Source organism: Passer montanus, unplaced genomic scaffold (assembly GCF_014805655.1).
Source record: "Passer montanus isolate IOZ18808 unplaced genomic scaffold, ASM1480565v1 scaffold96, whole genome shotgun sequence".
Classification (NCBI taxonomy): domain Eukaryota; kingdom Metazoa; phylum Chordata; class Aves; order Passeriformes; family Passeridae; genus Passer; species Passer montanus.
In genome coordinates, this window is record NW_024375034.1 from 1,284,283 (window position 1) to 1,307,580 (window position 23,298).

At 42.3% G+C, this 23,298-nt stretch overlaps 1 protein-coding gene across 5 annotated transcripts in view; it reads right to left on the reverse strand.

Moving 5' to 3' along the window:
- MYPN (myopalladin) overlaps positions 1-23,254 on the reverse strand; it is a 76,207-nt gene extending 52,953 nt beyond the window's left edge. Inside the window, exon 1 of one of the 5 annotated variants that reach the window (XM_039696225.1) lies at positions 18,496-23,254. The gene's annotated coding sequence lies outside the window, so the exon portion shown is untranslated. Of the gene's footprint in view, positions 1-1,890; positions 1,911-2,858; positions 3,325-18,495 lie in introns of those variants that run through there. The other 4 variants (XM_039696228.1, XM_039696224.1, XM_039696227.1 and 1 more) reach the window with 4 other exon arrangements.
- Positions 23,255-23,298: the final 44 nt, after the last annotated feature.

Below are 23,298 nucleotides of genomic sequence, written 5' to 3' on the forward strand. Positions count from 1 at the left end.
CATGACCTCACTGTTACAGTATTAGACACCCTAAGCAGGAGGAAATACTCAACTCTGCTTCAAGGGAAAAGCACATTAAGAGCTCTCTAACCTTTTCAACATTTCCTTTGTACTCTGATATAATGAAAAGATCTTTGATTTTTCACTCATCACAAAAGATCTTCCTTATTTCATAATTTATATTGTCCCTTAGTAGTTCTCAAAATGAGAACTGAGGCCCTTTATCCCATGGCTCAAGTTCCTTTTCCCTCTTCAGTGAATGTCCTTGAACTGCAAGGCAAACAATATCTTGAAGAAAAAACATCTCATTAAAAGAAATACATTTTCAGCTGATTTCTAAATTAAAAGTTCTGAAAGTAAGACAGGTGATGGCTGTCTTTGAGGCCTGTCTGGGATGGTTCTCCATCCTCCTCTCCCAATGACCTGTGCAGCCAGGTCTCAGATATCAGGACAAGTTCTGAGGGAACTTCAAGTGCTCACAATGTAGTAATGTGAGCAAGTAATGTATATAGACCTCTTTCCTTCAAGGACTGCCCATATGAGAAAAAGTTTATATGAAAGGCCAAAAGAATTGCAACAGGGACCCACAATTTGATGCTGAATGTACATATGGAAGTCCTCAATGAAAATATAACTAGCAGATAACAATATTCATTTATCCTGGTTCAAACACACACACACACCACTCTGCTAGACTGCAAATCCATTTTCAGGGGTTGTGGGCCAGATGTTCCAAACTCAGCCATTTCTGTGGGTCCTGCTGGCAGTGTGTGGGAGCAGTGCAGAAATCCACAGCTGCACGTGGTTGAGGATTCCAGCTTGGGACTGAAATTGCAGCTTAGCTCTCAGCGTTCAGAGGAACTGCACAGGCTCAGCCTAGACTGACAAACTACAGCCCTGCACTGAGGGTTTGCATGGCTCCCAGTGCTGAGCAGAAGCCTCTGTTGTCCCCTGTGTGAGTAGCAGCAGTGTCAGGGACTCACACGAGTGTTGGTGCTGCAGCCCTGCCAGCCAGAGCCAGCGAGTGCAAATGGAAAAAGCAGGGCTGTACAAACCTCATGGCATTTGCACATCTCTTTGTCTGGAAATTTCAAATCTGTGGGCTGGTTGGTTTTAAAATGAGATTGAGTTTTCCTACAAATACAGGCTCCCGCTGGAAAAGGGAACTTAAGTGTTAAATTAGGCACAAAAGAAATCTGGATTGTGTTTTTCTTCTCAGGTTTTTCAGTTGTGCCTTTCTTTTCTCACAGTCTCACTATATTTCTTTCTGTCCACTGTTCTTTTTTATGTTTTTTCAACAGTCATCCCTAAGAACATTGTAACATAAAAGCCCTCATATTTTAATCATATTTTCAAACTGCAATGTTTAAATGAGGTTTATATTCTACAGGAATAATTTGCCCATTCCTGTATATTACTCTTGTTTATGAAAACAAGCACTAATCCAGTTAAGTTTTAAACAGAAAAGTAAACTTTTTTTTCTTTCCCCCCTCACCCTATGGTTTAGATTACAATGGAGGTTGCATTGCCCAATTACCATTTTTTACAAATTATCTTAATGTTATGTTTATGTGCAAATATGCCTAGACTACTAATTATTATCAGCTGTGGATAAAAAAAATTCCTTCAGTACCACAGCAAGACTTGCTGTAAAATCTCTAAAGAATGCACAGGAATCAAAACCAGGACAGATCACACAGTTTCCCTTTGTGCTTGGTACTCTGCCATGTACAAGACCTATCTCCTGAATTGACTATAAATGTTCTTTGATATGTAAATATTATTCTGCTCAGCTACAGGAACTACCATGCTATTGCTGTTTAATTTTGTTAGCTGTTTCTGAAAGAAAAAAAAAATTAAAGACAGACAAAAACAAAGAAATATCCTGACCTTAGGAACCTTCAGGAGGTGTAGGAGAGGGAGAAGAGCAGAGTTGAAGTTTATGAAATTGTTCCATTAACGCTTGCTGATTTTGTTTTCACTCTTAAACTCTAGAGCATCTTCACAAATGTAAACCTCATGCTTGAAACAAAACTGCTGACGGAGTAATCAGTGTCTTTAGCATGATTTGTATAATGTTCTGCTAACATATGCTCAGGAGCTACTCTGTTCTCTTGTCAATTGTTGATGTATTATTTGGTAACTTAACATGGGCTTCTGATTACTGCTTAATGTTGCAATATATTGGGCCAAACATTTGCTACTGACAGTCAAATACTTTTCTGAGAGAGAGAAAGAGAGCAAAGGAGATAGTGGGCTCAAGGGTGAGAGCTATGCCCTTCCAGCAGGACTGTTTCTGCAGCTGTTGTGTACATTAATCCAGAGAGCAGATCTCCCAGCACTAAATATAGCCACGGGGGTCATTTTACATGACAGAATAAATAATTAAATAAATAGAAAGCATTTAACTATGGGGGTCGCATTAAATTAGGTTTGATTTTGCTTAAGAAGGACTTCCAAATGATGGCATCTTGGTTTAAGGCTGAATACAAGAATGTACATATTTCACTCCTCCATTATTTCGTGAAGGGAAGATGAGCAGGAAGAGGAAAGAATCCCAGCAAGGAACTTTTCAGGTCATTAGAATCTTGTTGACTCTTTAGAGGAGTCCGACTGGCTCCGAGGGGTTTTGAGAACCCCACCAATGCTATTCAGGTCCTTTATAATGCTGCAGAGCACAGTTTCTCTTTCCCTGCAATGCACATATCTCAGCATAACCTAAGTCGGTTTAAAAACGTATTTGTTCCCTGTATATGCCTTACCAGCTATAATTAGCATTCAAATACACATGCTTATCAAACCCTTCTGCTACACTCTGCAAAATCAAATGGTAGACCAATGTGAAATTGAGGGATTACCTTTGTTAATTCCTCCAGATGTTGCTGCCCAGCGTGGCAGTGAGTAGCGCTGAGAGTTATCCAGGAGTGTGAGGTTAAAGTTAGGGAGGCGAGGGGATTCTTCGAGTCCTCAGGAACAGAAACAGCTAGGAGTCCATGGAGTGAGGGAAGTTAACCTTCGTTATTGTGAGGATGGCTGTGAGGAGCTGGACAACCTGTCACCACGGGAGCAGCAGCATTTGTCAGTTTGCAGGTCCCAAGTTATTTTGAGCAGCGTAAACCATGTGCCCGCGGAGCATTCCACCTCATTGGACAGGGAACCCGCTGCTCCCACAGCACCTATGGCACCCAGTGCCTTCTCCTCGCTCACACAACGGCCCCTAGAGATGCATATGTGGCTTTTGCTGATTCATCCAAGAGCCTCTGGAGTGGCATTGTATCCTTCTTGGCAGCTGCTTTACACTTCAGCCTTTTCACATTACTAGTTATTGCTCTTTCTTTAAGTTTCCATCAGAACTCGAAGGTTTCGGGCACAGGGAAACTGGTAACGACATAAAAGTTTTGCAACTCCAAAGGCAAACTTAGCAAATGTGTTATCTAAATATAAAATATTCCTGACTTCTATGGAGTGTTCCGTTTAATAAACGCAGTGAAACAGTGCAGAAATCCTGCAGAATGACCCATAACTACAGATCCTCAGAATGCTAGAACTTCTACATCTGTTATTGAAAGCACAGAAATGAGCTGTTGGAGGAAAAGCAATTACAAGAGGCAATCAAAACTAAGCTCTAAATAACACTGAGAAAGAAACATAGGTGGAATAACTTCACACTTGAACCAGTACACAGAGAAACCCTGTTACTATATAGAATTTCATTGCTTAAAACCTTGACTAAAACCTTGACTTGGCCAAAACCTACCACATCTGTGTAACACAGAGATGAGATTTTCATTTCTACTCTTCCTACACATGAGCAACAAAAAGTGGCCTGTAATTTTAAACAGTTCATCATGCTGCTCAATTGTTGATATTTTTTTAAATGGTTTTCACTATTCTGATTTTAAAAGATTACTAAAATATTATGCATTTATGATGGGGATTTGATATATAAGCCTTTTCATAGCTAATGATGTAAGATCTGGTTTCTTGACCTTCTCCCAGACCTCTCAAAACATTATCAAGTGAGCACCTGTGCTACAAAAGGAGTTCATCTGTGTAATGTAGTTCTTCAGAACATTATTTTGGGAGTTGTAATGGTATGGAAAGTCAGAGGGAAAGGCAATTCTTTCATGTAAAAATTCCTGATGTATTGCAGATACATTTTTGTTATTTCCCTCCCTTTTTGTAAAACATTGTCATGGTTTAACCCCAGCTGGTAACAAAGTCCCACACAGCTGGTCACTCCCAGCCCCAGGCAAGAGGGGGGAGAGAATTGGAAGAGTTAAAGTGAGGGAACTTATGGACTCAGATAAAGGCAATTCAATAAATGAAACAAAAGTTGTGCACACAAGCAAATAAAACAATCACCGAGTAAGCTGAATTGGAAGGGATCCATAAAGATCATCAAGTCAAACTCCTGATCCTGCTCAAGACTGTCCCCAAGAGTCATGTGCCTGATAGCATTGTCCAAACCCCCCTTGAGATCTGCCAGGCTTGGGGCTCTGATCCCTGGGGATCCTGTTCCAGTGCTTAGCCACCCTCTGGGTCAAGAAACTTTTTCTAAAATCCAACCTAAACCTTCCCTAGCACAGCTTCAGGCTCTTTGGCTCCTGTCACTGGTCACCACAGAGGAAAGATGGTTGCCCTGTCCCAGTTGCAGAATCCAGCACTTTCCCCTGCTGAACTTCATATGGTTGATGATTGCACAGTCCTCTAATTGTCAAGGTCTCTCTGCAAGGTCTCCCTGCCTTCAACAGAGTCAGCAGCCTCTCCCAGCTTTGCATCATCTGTAAACTTGCTCAGTATCCCTTCCAGTCCTGTGTCCAAGTTGTTTATGAAGATGTTGAAGAACACAGGGCCGAGGATGGAGCCCTGTGGAACCCCCTTGTGACAGGCCACCAGTCTGATGCCTGCCCCATTCACTGTCACCCTTTGCACCAGACCCATGAGCTGGTTGTTCACCCATCCCATAATGTATTTGTGGGATGGACATCTTGTCCAGAAGGATCCTGGGAGAGGCAATATCAAAATGTCAGATTTACTGAAATCCAGAAAGATTACATCAACAGGCTTCCCTTGATCAGCCTGGTGGGCTGCCTTGTCCTAAAAGGAAGTCAAATTTGATGAGCAGGGCTTCTCTCTCATGAAGCTGTGCTGGCTGTGACCAGTGACTGCATTCTTTCAGGTGTTTTTCAATGCCTCCCAGAATAATCTTCTCCATAACACTGCCAGACACTGAAGTGACACTGACAGATTTAATTTCCAGGGTCCTCTTTCTTGCCCTTCTTGAAAACTAGGACAACATTTGCCAACTTCCAGTTACCTGGGATTCCCAACACATCTCATAAATCATAGAGACAGGCTTTGAGATGACATCATCAGTTCTTTGTGGATTCTTGGATGGGGCCAATCAGGCCCCATGGACTTGTAGGGATCCAACTGGAGCAGCAAATCCTGCACAGTTTCAGGGTCAGCTGGGAATTGATCAGTCATGGTCCTCCAGCTCAAGGCACTGAGACCCCCTTGGTCCATCATCCATGTTGAAGACAGAGGAAACAAATGCGTCACACAGCTCTGCCTTGTCCGTGTCCCTGTTTGTGAGGTGACCAGCCTCATCCTGGAATGGGCTCATGTTATTTCTACACTGCCTCCTGCCATTATTGTATTTGAAACAACTCCTTTTTATTGTCCCCTAGAGTTCAGCTTCAACTCTAGGTGAGCTTTGGCCTCATGAATTTTATCCCTGCAGTTGCAACTGACATATCTGTATTCTTCCCATGTCTCCTGGCCTTGCTTCCACTGGGCATACACTTTCCTTTTTTGCCTTATTTCCGAGAGATGATTCCTGTTCAGCCAAGCTGGCCTTCTGCCTCACCAGCCTAGCTTCCAACATTTGGGAACTGCTGCTCCTGTGCACTTTGGAGGTGATGTTTACAAAGCGACCAGCAGTGATGGACCCCAGCACCTGCAAAAACATATTCTCAGGGGACCTTGCTTACTAACTCCCTGAACAGCCTGAATTCTGCTCTCCTCATGCCTAGGGTTGAAGTTCTGCTGGCACTTTTCCTCCTGTCAACAGAGATTTTAAACTCAATCACTTCATGGTCACTGTGGCCAAGACAGCCCCAGTCCCCACTTCACTCACAAGATCCTCTCTGCTGACAGGCAGCAGGTCAATGAGGGGATCTTTCCAAGTCAACTCCCTTAGGACCTGTTCCATAAAGTTGTCATCTGGGATGTTTTAGGAATTTTCTGGCCCGGGTTGTACCAGTTAATTTCTGGCAAGTAGAAGTCCCCCATAAGGACACAGGCAGTCAATGTGGAAGCGTCCCTTAGATGCTCAAAGAGAAGTTTGTCCGTGCTATTTTCCTGCATAGGAGGTCTATAGGAGACTTCACAATGACATCTGTGTTCCTTGTTTGCCTCTTGATTTTATCCAGAGCCTCTCAACTGTGCCCTTGCAGCTGTGAGCTCCATGCATTCTAACCCTTCTATTCCATACAGTGGCACCTCTCTGCCTGTTCTGCCCTGCCTCTCCCACCTGAAGAGCCTGTAACCATCCAGCAGGGAATTCCAGGCACAAGACTCATCACACCAGGTTTCACTCATACAGTGATGTCAAACTCTGGGACTGTGCCAAAGCCTGGAGCTGCTCTTGTTTGCTCCTGGTACTGTGTGAATTAGTGTGGAAACATTTTAGGTGTGGTACTTTGTAGCCAACACCTTGTGAAGCAGATTGAGGGATCTGTAAGTGCTCATTTCCTCCAGTTTTGGCACAGCATCCTGTCCCTTGGCGTTGGTGAGCCTGGTTATGTCCCTTTACCTCTTCCAAGCTGGTTTAAAGCTCTGTCAATGGGCCTGCTAGCTCCTGTGCTAGAGCACCTTTTCCACTCTGATTGGTGCACCCAGTCAGGTGTCAGAGCAGACTAGCTGTTGAGTAGATCTTCCCATGGTCAAAAACCCCTAAATTTTTCCACTGAGACCAACCTCGGACCTATTCATTGGCCTAATGAATCTGCCAATTCCTATTTCATTCCCCACTTCCCATGGCTGGGCAGGTGTTCATCCATCCCCAGGAGAGCAGGACCCCATCACATGTGACAGTGACTGGGGAGGACAAACTCCATCACCCTGAATGTCCTCCTTCCTTCTTCTCCCCCCCAGCTCTGAGTGCTGAGCATGGCCCCACGTGGGCTGGGATATCCCTTGGATCCCTTGGGCTCAGCTGTGCTGGCTCTGTCCCCTCCCAGCCCCTCACTGGTGGGGTCGGGTGAGGGCCAGAGGAGGCCCTGGCTCTGTGTGAGCTCTGCTCAGCAATGCCCAGAGCATCCCTGTGCTACCAGCACTGCTTCCAGCACAAATCCAAAGCACAGCTACTGTGGAAAAAGCCTTAACTCTACCCCAGCAAAAACCAGCACAGGTGCCATTGTCAGAATACCTTATGAGCATGAGTTTATGGTGAAGTTATGGAAAGGTTTTGTGGTAAAACCAGCCCTTCTTTTGGGCACAGGTGAGGCATTTTATGGGTTGGGTGGTGTAAGATGTAACTTTATATCTGAAGTAGAGATCTAAGATATTCTTTATCGTGTCTGTAACAGCAGATGTGAGCCATGCAGTGCTGCAGGGACTGCCTGTTGATACTGTACCCGTGCTGCTGTGGTTTGGACAGTGTCTGTAGATGTTTAGTCTACAAAGTCTGCAGCCTGAAAATGACGTCTGATGTGCCTGGTAATAATGGTAAATCTATGGGGAGTTCTGCTGAGATGCAATTATTTACCATGGAGTCTTGCTGTTTGTGAACTGCTGTTTGTGCATGATAAGCAAAATTATTCAAGCTGATGAAAAAAAAGCAAAAAACTTCCACTTTAAGACAGAGTTTAAGATGTTAGAATTGCAAAATCATTGAATAATCTGAGCAATAAATAAGCTCAGGGTTATGTAGAAAGTACAGCATTGAGAAACCACAAACAGTTATGAGCCTTTTCTGTGGCAGACAGACCATTGTAATAACAGATGGTACAAGGCCAAAAATTCCAGGAACCACAAAAAGCTGGAGCCTACACAGCAAATGTGCCAGGTCTTGCAGAGCTGGCATTTTGATAGAGCAACACCAGAGAATTTCAGATTCACTAGTTTGTAAGTAACAGTCTAAAGCCCATGAAAATACTGTGGCTCTCCTGTCTGCATTTATAGAAAAAAATGAAATCAGGCTTTTGCCTACTGAGCACTAAAAAAAGCACTTCAAAGTATGATGACCTCCAGCTTTATGTCCCTTTGTCTTTGCTGGCTGGCAGAAGAATGAGACACAGTGTCCTAGAATAAATTACATGAGCACTATTTCTCTCCAGATCTTGGCTGTCAAAGCCCAAACTACCTTCACAAGCTCAAACAAGACTCACAAGAAGTGAGTTTAAAATGGAACTTGGTACATGGCTGGTTGGCTGTTATTCCTCAGTCGGATAATTTGACTGTATTTGCCAACCTATGGATTTATCATAACAGGAAAATTCTTGTTTTTCTAGATATTAGGATGAAATTAATACTATTCTATTAATGGCAAGTGCTGAACCATTAAATGAGACATGCCATTTTTTTGAAAGCTTCCTTAAGGCCCTTTGCATTCAAGTTCCAGTGATTTTGCAGATCTCTCCAGAGCCCTGTGCAGCCAATGTTTACTGTGCACTCCTGGTTTGCACCCCACCAAGCACTGATCCTGCTCTTGCCAAGGCTGATCTGATTTCTTTCTAATGGGTAGTGTGTAATAGTGCATTAGCCAAGTTTGTTCTAATGGGGTGGAGAGAGGCTTAGGCTGTGGGTCAAGTATGAATGTTCAGCTATGAAGTGCCCATTTGCTTTTTGCTAGACTAGGTTGTTCCAGGGGCAGTGAATTGCTCCCTCCCTGTGCAGCTTTGGGCAAGAGCAGCGATGTCTTCTCTTGAAGCATCAGTGACTGGTGCTGCTTCAATAATTACAATTAGAGGCTGGGTAATTTGAAGAGCAGTGACAAGCCCTGTTTCTCTTTTATAGACTTTAATGAATTATCATGAGGCCATTGTTCCCTCAGTAAGAAAAGTGTTAACGGCAAATTTCTGGATGTTCCTGGAAAAGCTATTTCAAGTGATTTACAAACCTTGTGTAAGATGAGTTGGGTATTTTCTATTCATATCACTATGCAGCACATTTCTTACCATGAGTCTGCCAGGTATTGTGTAATCCTAATTTGGATTCTAATTTTAGAAGTTGAGATATATTAGAAGGATGATAGAAATGGTACCTCTTTTCTACAGAAAGTACAAATAGTGATGTTAAAACATTCCTTGAGTGCCTATTTCTTTTGCACCCAGCCCAAACCAGACTTTATCATTGCACAGGGAAGCTTCAATCCTCACCTCATCGGAGGATTGCCCAAGTGTTACCAGAGAATTTTTCAGTCTCATCCATTATTTAGATGAAATGCACTTGTGATTTATGGGGCTTGATGCTGTTTCCAATTAAATCAGAATTTGTTCTGTCACTGTCATCACTGGGAGAGGAGTCAGACTTTTCCAGAAAGTTGTAACTACAGTAATGAAAGCATCTTCCAGTCATCCACACAGAACCACAATCTCTTGTATGGCAAAGTTCCATCTATTTGCTTTTCAAAATTATTCAATAGGTTAAAATATACCAGTAGTTTGCTTTCTTGCAGTAGACAAGGTACAGCTGAAAAATGTTCTAAAGATAGATAATCTCCAGAACATGAAGTAATTGATGTTATAGGTGGCAATTGTAAAAGCTGATTTGTAAAATCCCTTTCTTGTCAAAAGCTTCTACTCAGTTGTAAGAGCATCAGGTTCTTTAAGGCAGATTCCCTGTCTAAAAACATGCAGAACCCCATGTCTTTATTTTAAATTATGATATTTTTTCTTGTCCATTATTAGCCATTGTACAATGTTATCTTAGAAATACCAGCCTTTCAAAAATGCCTGTGATACTAAAGAGTTAGTAAAAAGTGTTCACAGGTATAAGTTAATATTTCTGTAGCTTCTCCTACATTCTTCCTTTTCTAAGGGAAATTACTTTTTTTTTTTTTTAATGTTGGGATGTCTAACCAACATTTTACAAGCTGCTAGCATTCAGATTTTAAAGTGGATAGTTTCCCCTTATGGTTCAAATAGAACATGCATGAGCTCTCCCTGGAAAGGCTCATGTGGCTGAGCAGGATCTCCTGGCAGTGGCCACCATGTCTGGGTGCAGAGTTTGGCTCACATCAGCCTTGCTCGCATGGTCAGCACCTTCAGGCCTCAATGATTCATGGAGCACACAGCAAATACCAACACACAGAGGCTGGCAGTTGCCCAAAAAGCAAAAGTTGGATGCAACCTCTTGTATCAGATTGGTTTTAAAAATCATTTTGCAATTGAGATAAAACTAATGAGGACTCCTATCTATACAAATCAATGTCTTGGAGACTATGTCAGGTAATTGACAGAAACACAAGGTCGGAAAACAATGATTAAAACTAATAACCCAGAAGCTGGGTTTGATTATTGGGTATGTGCTCTTCCATTAATGACTTTCTTTGGGCAAGTGAAGCAAGGAGGAAGCTTGGTTTGACACTAATGACAAACAACCAGCTTGATTGAAAAGTGTGAGATTTACAGTCCGGGCTACTGCTCCCAGCATCACCAGAGACTATGGGATCCATTTTGATGCTATAGGATTTCACTGTCCCTATTACAAGGCACAATTAGACCACAGAGACCATAGAAGGGATCTGATAATACCAGTGCTAGTGTCTTCACCTAATTTGGGACACTTGGTGATATGTGAGATTTGCCTTCCTACTATGACCCCTCTCCTTCCCTATGTTCTTCTATTTCATCACTGTATTTCTTGTCTTTCATGTCTTTCCTTCTCTTGTTTTTGACAGGACCCTGGTGTGGCAGACAAGGCTCATTTTGCTGTGCTGTTTCTGGTCCCCAGCTGAGCCAGCCCTGCCTGGCCCTGCCTCAGCCTGACGCTGGTGCAGGTGTGAGCACCTTGCTGAGCTGATTCACCAATGGACTTGGGATTTTCCTGGGGTTCAGTGTGAGAGAGGGCACTAAGCCAAACACACGTCCATCAATTTCAATTTGTTCTCCCCTTCTTTAGAACATACATCTCCAAAATATGTAATAATAATAAATTCATAGCCATAATTAAGACCAACTGAAGATATATGTCAGAGTGGCTGGTACAAAGAGCGGCAGTATCTGCTTAACTAAATCTAAAGGAAAAGGAAATACAGTAATATTGCTACAGTGGAGGCCATATTATATATTTATATTTTTATTATTTGGACTTTTTGCGTTACTTGTGGAAAAGTTTAATTTTATTCTCCTGGTAGCTGTTTCTGTGGTTGATATTAAGTTGATATTAAGTAGGTATGACATCTGCAGTGTCTGCCTTTGTTAACCACTTACTGTTGTGCAGGGACAGGAGCATGAATGCTTGTGGCTTGGGGTTGAGATTAACACAACAACATGTTGTGAATTGTATTTTTAAAAGTGGATTAAGAGTCAGTCCAGGGAGGCATATTTTGTAACCACAGTCTCTATTTCCAATTACACATTTGTCAAACAGAGATTTACAGTTCACTCTATATTCTTATCACTTAAATGGCTTCATACTTCTAGAAAAGAGAGCAGAATTTAACCCGGGCTACTTGCAAAGAAATTCCCACACTCTGAAAGAACAGGGAGATTTTACTGAGAGTCTATTTGCAAGTGGTTTTAACATAAAAGAACAAAACAAAGTATGGCAATTATTTGTGGAAACCTGATTAATGTGAGTTGCATAGTAATGAGGAAAATGAGCTCAAAGAATCTTGGCTTCTGTCTGAACTAAAAACCCTATATATAAAATATAGCTAGCTTCAGTATCTTTTTTCTGCTTGGGGTAGTGTCTTTCCAGTGTTGTTTGGTCTGTGTTAGAGGCCATGAGGCCGCAGCAAATGCACCCCAGAGAGCTGAGCAGGAGGTGGCAGGAGGTGGCAGGAGGCTGAGGCTGCTCAGGTGTGGCAGTGTAGATCAGAACCCTTAGGATTTTAGAGAACCCAAACCCAGAATGAGAATGGCTGGTGTTTTGAACCTGTTCTAGACAAGCAAAACTGTACAAAATACCAGCTCTATCAGATGTTTAATAGGACAAAACCTTCAATAACTCAGTTGTCAAAATTGTACTTCACAAGATACACTCCTAATTAGAACGTCTTAAATTGTTGGTAGATGGAAATAAGGAGAGAGCATTCATGGACAGTCTACATTTTAAAAATAATTTCTTGAGACCTCTTGCTTTCCAGGCACATTCAGATGAGAGTTTCAGTGTTTATCAGTAGTAGCATGACAGCTCCTCTCTGAACCTGCAGACGTGGGACCACCTCAGCTAGGTAAACCTCAGATAAACAGACTGCAGAGCAGCAATGACTGATTGTTCACTGAGGTGGCCAGAAGAGCTGGCTGGAGACAAGAGCTTGCTCAGGTAGATTGCATAGAAATGCGTGGCTTAGGTGATGGCATGATACCAGTTTGCTAGAATGTGACAGGAGAGAGGAAAGCCTGTGTGTGGCGTGTGGCAGCGGTGCAGCAGGGGACAGAGCTGTCCCCAGACCTGCAGGGAGCCGCTCCTCCCGGCACACGGGGGCAGCAGGGGAGCGTGGCAGTGCCAGCACACCGAGCCAGGGCTGGCCGGGGCGCTGGGGCTGTGCCCCGTGCTGCCCAGGGCTCCCTGCACAGCCGGCCCTCCCCGCACAGCTCCTCGGGCTTTGAACATTTCCCTCCTCCGGATTAAAACAGGGTGATTTTGACATGAAAACATCAAGTATCATGGCCAGCCTGGCCCCATGAGGTGCTGGAGTTGCAGTTTTCCCTGCAGTGTGTCACCTCTCCGTGCCCACCCGGGATCAGCTTGCCGCCCCTCCCGGTGACTCTGGCACCGTGTCCCTTGCGCTGCCTCATCGGTCTGGAACGCCTTCCCCCGGGCCACTGAGTCACCTTCCCTCTTTAAATGTCGCATTGTAACACTAAACTCACTCGCATTATAACGTCAACCGTAAAAATGTGTATGACGATGCGCTGCAAAATGTTATCTATAGATACTGATGAAGCTTCGGAACGCCAGGGGGTTTTGGGGGTACAACTCTACTGACAGATTTGGTAGATTTAATTTTTTTAAAAAGTCTTTTATGTCAAAACACAAGCAAACTTTCAGAAGCCACAGAGAGGAGGATTAAAGGAAATTCTTAGTACCAGCTCATGAAACACCATCAGTATCAGAATAATTCTGTTTAGCTGAAGAACAAATAGCATTCAGGTAATGTAAGCTCACTTACATGACCATGACCCAGAAAATTCCCTCAGAGCAACAACAGTGTGAGGTACTGGCCATTCTGACTAGTCAAGCAGATGGTCAGCTGTGCCAAAGCCATTTGTGACTTTTTCACACATATATAAGACAGAGAAAGAGTGAGGATAAGAAAAAGAAAGAAAGAAGGAAAGACAGAATGAAAGACGAAAGAAAGAAAGAAAGAAAGAAAGAAAGAAAGAAAGAGGAGGCTATGCCTTTTCTTTTAGGACCTTAAATAAGACCTCTAATTTATTTCAACTAAGTCACCTTGCAATCAGAAATATCAATTAATACGTTGCCAGGCCAGTGGTTCTACTTACTCAGTTGACAGTCTCCAGAACCATCTAATTTTATACGAGTCAAAACATTATTTACTCAACAGAAGGAGTCAAAAGATCTATCAGAGGGTTTAAAATACATTGTGATCTGATAAACCATGCATATAACAAGCCAAGTTTAGATCAACTGGTACATCAGTGATATATATTAATGCTTTGTGCTATGCCACCAGTTATAGAAAGGAATTCTCTTTCTGGCCAGGGTGCCTTTGGAAATCCTTTTTTAAATGTCTCACTTTTTTCTTTTGCTTTAGAAAAGGAAGAATATTGGAAGACTTCAAACCGTGATACTTAGAAAGAAAACACAAATATGGTAAGTGTTTTTCATTTAATCTGATTAGCAAATGCCTTTTAAAGAACAACAAAACCTTTCTGCCATGCTTAATTGGTGATGTGGGTCTGTGGAAATTCAACACTTGAACCAAATTTTAAATGTAATGCTCTTAATGTTAAATCAGGACAACACAGTAAATCAAGAAAACATCTATTTTATGAAGAAATATTTACTAGTTGGGAAAGTCAAAGGATATGAAGACCAAGACTATATTTTGATTAAATAGTTAAAAAGATAAGCTTTAAATTTTATTACATTTTTGTTGAAAAATCTTAGAACTTGCCTGTGTAGATCTACTTGTATATTCCCATTTGAGGTGTTGACCTTCACATTGGCCAGGCATTTATGTTAAAATGACTGGAGGTAGTCACCTAAATCTTTACTCACCATTTATTGAAAACGACAGTACACATTTTGAAGGCACATAGTTCAGAAAGTCTCAATCATAATGTTTATAACCTGTGGGTATGAAAGCTATTCCTCCTGTGTGGAGTGGATTTGTTGTGCATTTTTCTGCTGAAAAGGATTTAAAATGTTGGAGGGAATAGAGAAGTATAAGTGGGGGCTGGAGTGGAAGGGAGCAGAACTGCTGCTGTCATGCAGTGCTGGATAGAATTCATGTGAAATGCAAGGAGTAGAAACGTGGGGTTTCATATTGATAGACCCAGTTGTGGGGTTCTGAGCTGTCACACCAAACCATACAGGCTCAGTTAGTTTACACTGGCCATTGACTTCCACAGAGAAATAATTGACCTGTCTCAGGGTTTGACTCAGAGGAAAGGGAAGCAGGGAAAATGAGTGGCTGAGGCAGGTGAAGAGAAAGGGCTCAGCAGGGAGAACTTCCAGTTTTCCCAGCTGCAATCAAGATGATAAAGTTGAAAATCCAAGAGCCAGTGGACAATCTGAGTCCCAAAATGAGCACTCTGAGGACAGTCTCTTGCAGGTGCAGTGACTTTCTGTGTGCTCCCACGGGCTCCTTTCAGTTGTGTCATTGGAATTACTACGGAGGGGTAACAGGGCTCCAAACAGGATTGTTTCCTGGACTTGGAAAACTCAGGAAAGAAACTCCACACATACCGAATGCCTCCTGATCCTGAAATACTTGGTGTCTATTTCTGAGACACAAGAGAAAATCTTTGGATCTTCTGCAGAGATGTGAAGCTCTCCCTGGTCTAGATCCTAAGATGCAGGATTTGAGGAAGCCAAAGATTTACATCAGAAAATATTTGATAAGGAATATATTACTAGTCTCTAGTTTTGTTCTCTTTATGTTGATCAATATATGTCCAAAGAAGTTATAGCAAAGTCAAGCATGCTATTTGAATCTTTAATTTATCAAAAATTAATTTTAAAAAATTTAAGCTTCTTGAAATATAGCTATAAACATAAATTTATTTGATAATCCTTGAGCTTTTAAATTTAATTTCAAAATATATATACTTAAATTATGTTTTTAAATCCATTTAATTCCACTTGTCAAATGGTATTTCTTCTAACTTTCTGTGGGTTTTTAAGAAAACATCAGAAATCATTATAATAACAGAATCTGTTTTTCTGTTACTTGGGCAAATAGTTCTGTATCCAGTCAAAGTCAGCTGTAAAACGATTGGTGTGGGAAGTTTCAAAAATGAAGATTTTAAAACTGTATGTGTTGTTATTAACTATCCTAAACTAAAACTTTGCCAAAAGATAACACAATTTGACTTGAAAATGTCCAGACATTTTAATTCCAAATACTGGATTCTTGCGGGGTCATTACTGATACAACACACTGGAAATTACAAGTGTTTGTAATGGCTATAAATGGAACATTTCTAGGTTCTTGCCTATTATAATTCTGCAGGACTATTATAGTTATGAACAGACTATTTTAATGCTTATGGTTATTATAAACACAGAACACAACACAAACAGGTTTATCATGGTGATGAACTATTTAGAACCTCAAACTTCAACAAGAGGTCAGGAAAAATTATAAAGACCACATAATTTGCCTCTCAAAAAAGTGATTTTTAATCCAATTCCTGCTTGCAACAAAGCAACCACTTGTTCATGAGACAAATAAGCATTCCTTTCCTTCATTTTATTAAAAAAAGAAAAAAAGAAAAGAAGTTATAATCAAAGGAATTTAATTGATAATATTGATACTGTCTCTTAAAAAGCCAGTTTGCCTGGCTGAATTTGCTACAAGCTAGAAGCACCTAATAGTGTTTGTATTGAATTGTTTGTATTTGCAGAAGTTATCTCACATTTGGACACAATATTTTTTGACAAGTCTATTGGCTAAAATACGATGTGTAACTGTTTTCTGGGGAGATTGGTGTTGCAAGCTGACTCTCCTGTAATCTGCCTGCTTTGGGGTGTCTGCACTGGGCCATGGGGTGAGCAGAAGCTGCTGTGCCAGTCGGATCCTCTTGAAATGCTCTGTCTTTTCCTGAGACAGTCTCAGGAACAATCTCACTTAAATCTCCAGGGCTTCTCTCAAATTCATTCTGTGAATTCTAGGAATAATGTTGCTGCTCTAGAACCTTGCCCAGGAGCTGAAAAGATCTCTGTATTATTTCCTATAAAAACAAATATGTTTGTGTAAAGTGGGGAGTATCCAGTGCCTCTGAAATGATAATTTCTGACTGGGACCAGTGATCATATTTAGTGGTGTCCTGGAGACTTGCTGACAAGAATGACAAGAAAGCCTTCATCAGGCAGACATAGGTGATGAATCACTGCTACCTCCTTCCCTGTCCAAGAAAAAGGCACAGCTAAATGCAATGGAGGCTTGGCACAAGCGGCTGCTCTACTGTTTCTGCTTCCAAACGATATACAGTTGCTCTGGCTTCCCCTTTCAAGCTTGAAGTTCTAAATGGAAGCAGTTTGTTCTGTGCTGGTAGACCAAATAAACAAGGAAACATTATCCCAAAAACATTGACCCAAAGCCTTCTGCAGTGAAATAGGAGCATCCAAATCACTCATACTAAAAAAATCAACAACAAAATTGGCAGCACTTTGCACCACTCCAGTGTCAGTAAACAGAAACAAAAGATTACTAATTTGTGGCAATTTTTCTTTCCTAAATAAAGTAAATATTGACTTAGGAGACCTCTGGGAACATGAGGAGTCACTGGGTTTCTCTACAAAGGAATTGTGTGTAGGGAGCAGCAGTGATTCCATTTTTCAGACAGTTATGAGGTTTTGATTGCTCAGATCATGCAGCTCACTTTCTATCTCCAAAATTTTTTTTAATTCTAATACCAAGGTTGAGACTTACATTACAGAAAATTAAGAGTTATAATCCTTCAAGGACTCCAAGCTCTGATTGCTCACATACAATTTCTGTGGAACTTCTTAACAACATCTGCGAGAGAAATTTAGCTTTCAACCTGTCCAAGACTCTTTGACCACTGTGAATATTTTATCCCCTTGATGAACAGAGATGTCCTGTACTTGATGTAGTTGATACAAATGTCACAGATTCACTCCCACTTTGACACATTTCAGTCTTCGCTTCACCAAATATCTGTTGGTTGCTTACAGCACAAAAGAGATCTTATAGAATCCTGCTTCTCTGGCTTTTGGTAATACATGTGAAATTGTAAATATTGTCCCAAATTAAATAACAAAAGCTGCAGAGTACTGTCCAATCATCTTTACTGAACAAAAATACCTGTGTTGCAAAACAGTCCCATATTTCTGAGTGATAACTAATAGCAGAAACAGCTGTATGTAGCTTGAATGTACCAGGCACAGTTTATGCCTCAGTGTTATTTTCTTCCCAGCTATTCTTTGCAGAGTGCTACTACAGGAATAGAGAAAACAGCATGTACTGACAATTGTTTAGGCACGAGGCCACAGGCTGTCCCACCCAGCTGCTGGGGGGGTCCTCTGTTGTGCCCCTTCCCTCCTAGCAGTCACTGCTCACATCCCTTTCATGGCATGCCTCTTGTGCCCTCTGAACATATTCAAATGTTTCTTTTCCTCCACCGTCCACACCCCTATCTTCCTACTGCCTGGAAGTTGGATTTTTCTTTTTTTGCTCTCAAATCTTACTCCTCGTAAAGCGAAGGACTTTAATGTGCAGTAAGTGGGGTAGAGATAGAACGGAGTAACAGGACAAAATCAGTCTGGCTCAATAGAAAGGGACTTCTTCATGCTGTTTCTGATTTTCGTATCAGCCCATTTTTATTTCCACTCACAGTTATATTCCAGTAACAACAAACTTGGTTTTGTGAATTTAATGCCAGTTCCCACCACACCCTTAAAAGAGACCATCCATGTAATTTTCACCGTTAGTTTTCCCTTCTGCTGAATCCCAATCCCCCTGAAAGAACAGGTCCCTCCTCCCCACCTCTGTTTACATGAGCACCTTTCTTTCTTTCTTTACGATCAGGTCAGCCTGCGCTTGGGATAAGCCATTACCCTGAACAATCCCACATGGAAATTTGCAAAGAAGCCAAGAGTGCTCACCATGAAGTGCTGTGACCAGGCTGTGTGTGAGCCTCACTTCTGGTCCTCTCCTGTGCCTCTTTGTTCTCCTCAGTGCAGGCTGCTACCTTTCTGCCTGCTCTTTACGAAATAGTAAGAAGGCTAATTTTAGGGTGCTTCATCATGCTGCCGTGCAGAGGCACAGTGTCATGTCAGAACCAGCAGCATGTGGCACCACTTGCAGCTATTTTATAAGCTGAGGTTCAGCGTGTTACCAAATCGGTCTCTGCAGGACACAGCCCGCTCAATTATTGATATTGTGTTCCTGAAGGATTGCATCTTAAAAATCAAAGGTCACTTTTGGCCTGACCCAAAGCCCAGTTTAATGACATGGGAACTGGTGTTTCAGCATCCATCTCTTAAACCAAAAAAACCCATGTAATGGGAATTTTTGTGCTCAGTTAGCACCGGGCCTGCTGATCTATTTATAACAGGAAAAAATACATGAAATAGTGTGAAACATCACTTCAATAGGAAGAAAATATGCCACATGTGGGAAGGGGCTGCACTCCCAACACTCTGTGTAGGATGCTCAGAAATGTTCAGCATCTTCAGCCCCAACCTGCAGGTGCCTCAGCACTTGTGTGGCTGCTGCCATACTGCCAGGGCACAGGGGAGTCACTCAGTGCCAGCTTGTGTGGGATGGGGACACTGGATCCACACAACGCTTTGTGAATGCAAGAGCTTCATCCCTAACACAAAAGTCAGCTTGTTTGCTTCATTATAGACTTCATGTCCAGGGCTCAGCCTCACCCTTCACTGCCTTTTCATTTTCTTTGCATTCATCATCCTATGAATAGCTTTCCTTTGGCTATAGTTTGTGGCCTGAGAGGATGAGGGGAGTGGGGGGGTTGCAGGTTTTTGGTTTTGCTTATCTTAATTTGAAGGTGTCTCCTCAGTTTTCCCTTAACCAGCTCCTTTTATCAGATGCCTTGGGTTAACCACAGGAATTGCAATGTTGTCAGTTGAGTATTTTTATAGTGATTTATGTTCACAAACAGGTAAAAAACTGTTCAGTTGGTTTCAGCATGTTGCCATCAGTTAATAAATGATTGGTCTTCCTGGTCAGCACATTTGCATTTGAGCTAACCAGAACTGTTTGTGAGCAGGGTGGGCAGAGAGAACTACAACACACTGAGCCATGGCAGAGCCATGAGCCATACATAAAACACATACTCTGTGTATGGGAGCTCTCTGCATGGATCCTGTGAAGAATCTGAGGATGAAATGTGAAACTGAAATGGCACAAAAGGGTATGACCATCCCTTGTTTGCAAGCCTATTTGCATTCTAAAGCCTTTTCTTTGTTCTAATCAAGAATATTCTACACAAAGGCTTCACACAAAGGTAGGTAATTTCTCACAGCAAAATGCAGACATCTCAAATTTCATGTTATCAGCTGTTCTGGACACCCATTTCTATTTTCTGTAGTGTGTGACACATCAAAGAATAAAGCAAAGGGGTTTGAAATGTGGAATTGAAGTTTATAAAGTATGTCCTGGCTGTTGCCAGGAGAAAATGGAGGCAGAGAGCAGAGTGTGTCTCTGTTATTAATTATACAGAAAGCTTTATGCCGTAACACTGTAGCCAAAATATATGTATATTATATATTAAGTCTATATTATGTTTTATACTAGAAACATGTATATTAACTGAAAGATGTTTTCTAGTAATTAAGCATAAAGGACGTATTAGTTAAGCCTAGATATGATTTTTTTCCCATTTTTGTATTATCTCAGTGGGGGATTAATTGGGGTACAATTTAAAAACCACAATTGTGCTGACAGCTATCACCAGGCAGTAGGAAAGCATTGCTATTTTAATTATGGCAGGGGAACTGAAAATAGTTTCTTGCTTGTTGTGACCATCAATAAGAAGACTGTGCAATGGTAATAGGAAACCCTCAGGGCTAAGGCACTTACAAGGAAATAAATTCCTTCCCTGAAGTTAAGCAGATTTACATTTCTTGCTTTCACTGGACTTTGCATCCCTGAGGGTTTTTTTGCAGGTACTAGAATGGACATGGGGAATTTTGAGGCACGAGCACCTCACAGTTCCCCTGAGCACTGCACCTGCAGAAGGCCACTGTGGCAGGCTCAGGATGGCTTGTTCTGCGTGGCAGGGAGCCCAGGCAGTGCTGGGGCACACAGCACACCTCCTCTGCCCCACTGCCTGTGGGCCTTCAGCCCCAGGAAGGGGATCCCACAAGGCACTAAGGCATGGTAGGGAGGATATTGCTTCTATTGCTTCTCTGGCACAAAAAAAAGCAAATTTGCTAAGATATATGATATGCGTGTGAAAAACGCCGATCACTTGTTTTTGAAAATTTTAAAAGTTTAATAGTAATAAAATAGTTATAAAAATAGTAATATAATTAGAATAATAAAATTTGAACATTTGAGATTAGGACAATATGAGACAATAAAAACAAAGAGATGCGGACGTCCGGGTACCTTTTTCAGGGCAACACGAGCCCGAAAAAGGACCCTTGTTAACAGAGGATTAACCCTTAAAAACAATTGCCTGTTGCGTATTCATACATCTCATACATGATGCATAAATTCCATTCAAACACAGGATTCTGTCTGGTCACTGTCAACTTCTTCCTCTTAATCCTCATGCCATCTTCTAGTCTGAGCGAGGTGGGAAGAAGTTAGTTTTCTGCTGATAAGGGAGCAATAAATTCCCTTTCTCTGAAAGATTTAGGTGTCCTGTGGCTCCTATCTGGTGCGAGTCTTTTCGTAAACAAATATCTTGCATAGCATAGTTTCTATTTTAACATTATGTTATAACCTATAACTAATACACCACTTAAGAAAATTAATATAGCATAACTTTCTAGCATAATACAATATTCATTTTAATACTTGCAAAAAGCCAATCATAAAATACACATTTTTCATATGTGGAATAAAAATATGGCTTGTACATTATTTGAAGACATACTTGAATTATTCAATTTACAGTAATCTGATGTTAGGATTAATATAATTCTTTAAAATAAAATAGCTATGTCTATTGCAGAAGGATGTTGAGATTTGTGCAACACTGTGTTGTTTTATGCTTTATATATTTTTAATTTAATGTGTTAAGCCAGTTATACCAAGTGACTTTTCCTTGTATAAAATTATAGTGGGCATATAATGTTCTCTTCAAGTACTTGGGCATATCCCCACACCCTGGTCAGAGGACACATTGCACAATGAATGCCAACATTTAAAATCCATTTCACTGTGTGTTAGTTATTCACAGTTACTACCCCGTTGGGTTCACAAATAAAGGAAAAAGGAAGTTTAGGCAAGAATAAATGAAATGTTTTCCTCCATTTGCTCTGTGTCACAGCTCCTGCTAACCTTTCAGTCTTAGATGCAGAATGGCAAAAGGCAAAACACTCACATTTCTCCTTTAAATAGCAAAACCGGGCATTTGTTGCCCTGAAAAGTGCTGCATCATTTAGCTTGTGTCAGCTATGCAGCAATCTCATTTTGTCTAGGTATGAATTTCATATTTTTGGTTTGGATCTTTACTGATAAATCTACAACCACAAATCCTGAGAAGTCCTGTAGAATTTTACCTATTTACATATACAAGAGTGTTTAACGGCTAGACCAAGACATCCCATTTAGTGGGATTTTGTTAAATGATCTCCGTTTAACAAAAGGGCAAAAGGACACCAAACACAGAACTTTCCTCACACACAGTTTGCAAAATCACTTGCTGTGACGTACGCCTGGTCCCGGCCTTTATTCACTTCCCGACCTACATAAAGGTGGATCCTTCTGGAAAGAGGCTGCTAAATAAGGAAATCTCATTTGGATTACCAATCCATAAATTGCAATGGATTTTCCTCCCAGTACCAAGCACAATACTAGGGAAAAAAAGAAAAAAAAAAGTTAAGAAATGTATCTGGCGTGTAAACTTCTCCTTTTGCGGCCTCCACTAGAGATACGTGTTGAGTGAAAAAAAACCCAACTTTTCTACTGTGCCCATCTTGGGTATGGACACTAAGAGAAGCTTGTGACCAAACTGGAAGATTCCAAAAGCTGAAATCTTTCTGCGGAGGGGCAGCGAGGGCCAGCCGCCCCCCGGAGCGGGAGGCCGCGCAGGGCCGGGGCTCAGCGGCCGCACGCCCTCCCTCAGCCGCGGGGAACCGCTCCGCGGCCAACCGCGCGTCACTGCGGCGTGAACAACAGCCCGTTCCTGCAGCCCCGGCGGATCCAGCTCCTGCCCGCTCACTGATCTCGCTCTTTTCGTGCCCTCACAGATCGAGCACAGCCTTCCGCAGATCAGGAATCAGGATCAGCAACACGCGCCCAAGTGTCTGAAGAACTCTGCAAGGCAGACGGAACACGCCACACGAAGACCTCTTCTCAGGGAGCTCACTGCCCCAGAACTCACTCCAGTTCTTTAATTCTCAGTTTAAAAGCTGCGATGTAACACAACGAGGGCTCTGCCGCGCCCACATGGGTTCCCATGCCCAGAACGCGCACAGCTTCAGTCAGCACCGGAGGGAACGGCCGAGCTCCGCGCCCGGCGCTGCGCCCCCGAGCACACCGGCAGAACGAGAGCGTCACCCCGGGGCTCCGCGCTTCTCGGGCCGCTCCCACGCCTCGGTTCTGCTGTCACCTCCTCGCCCCGCCAACGGCGGGAACCGGCCCACGCGGTGCCGCCGAGCGCAACGTCCCTTCCGGAGCTCCGCCGGGCCCCGGGCGACGGCTCCGCTCCGCGTCCCCGCCCCTGACCACGAGGCCGGGCCGGCGGGAGGCGGGCGGTGGAGCGGGCGCTG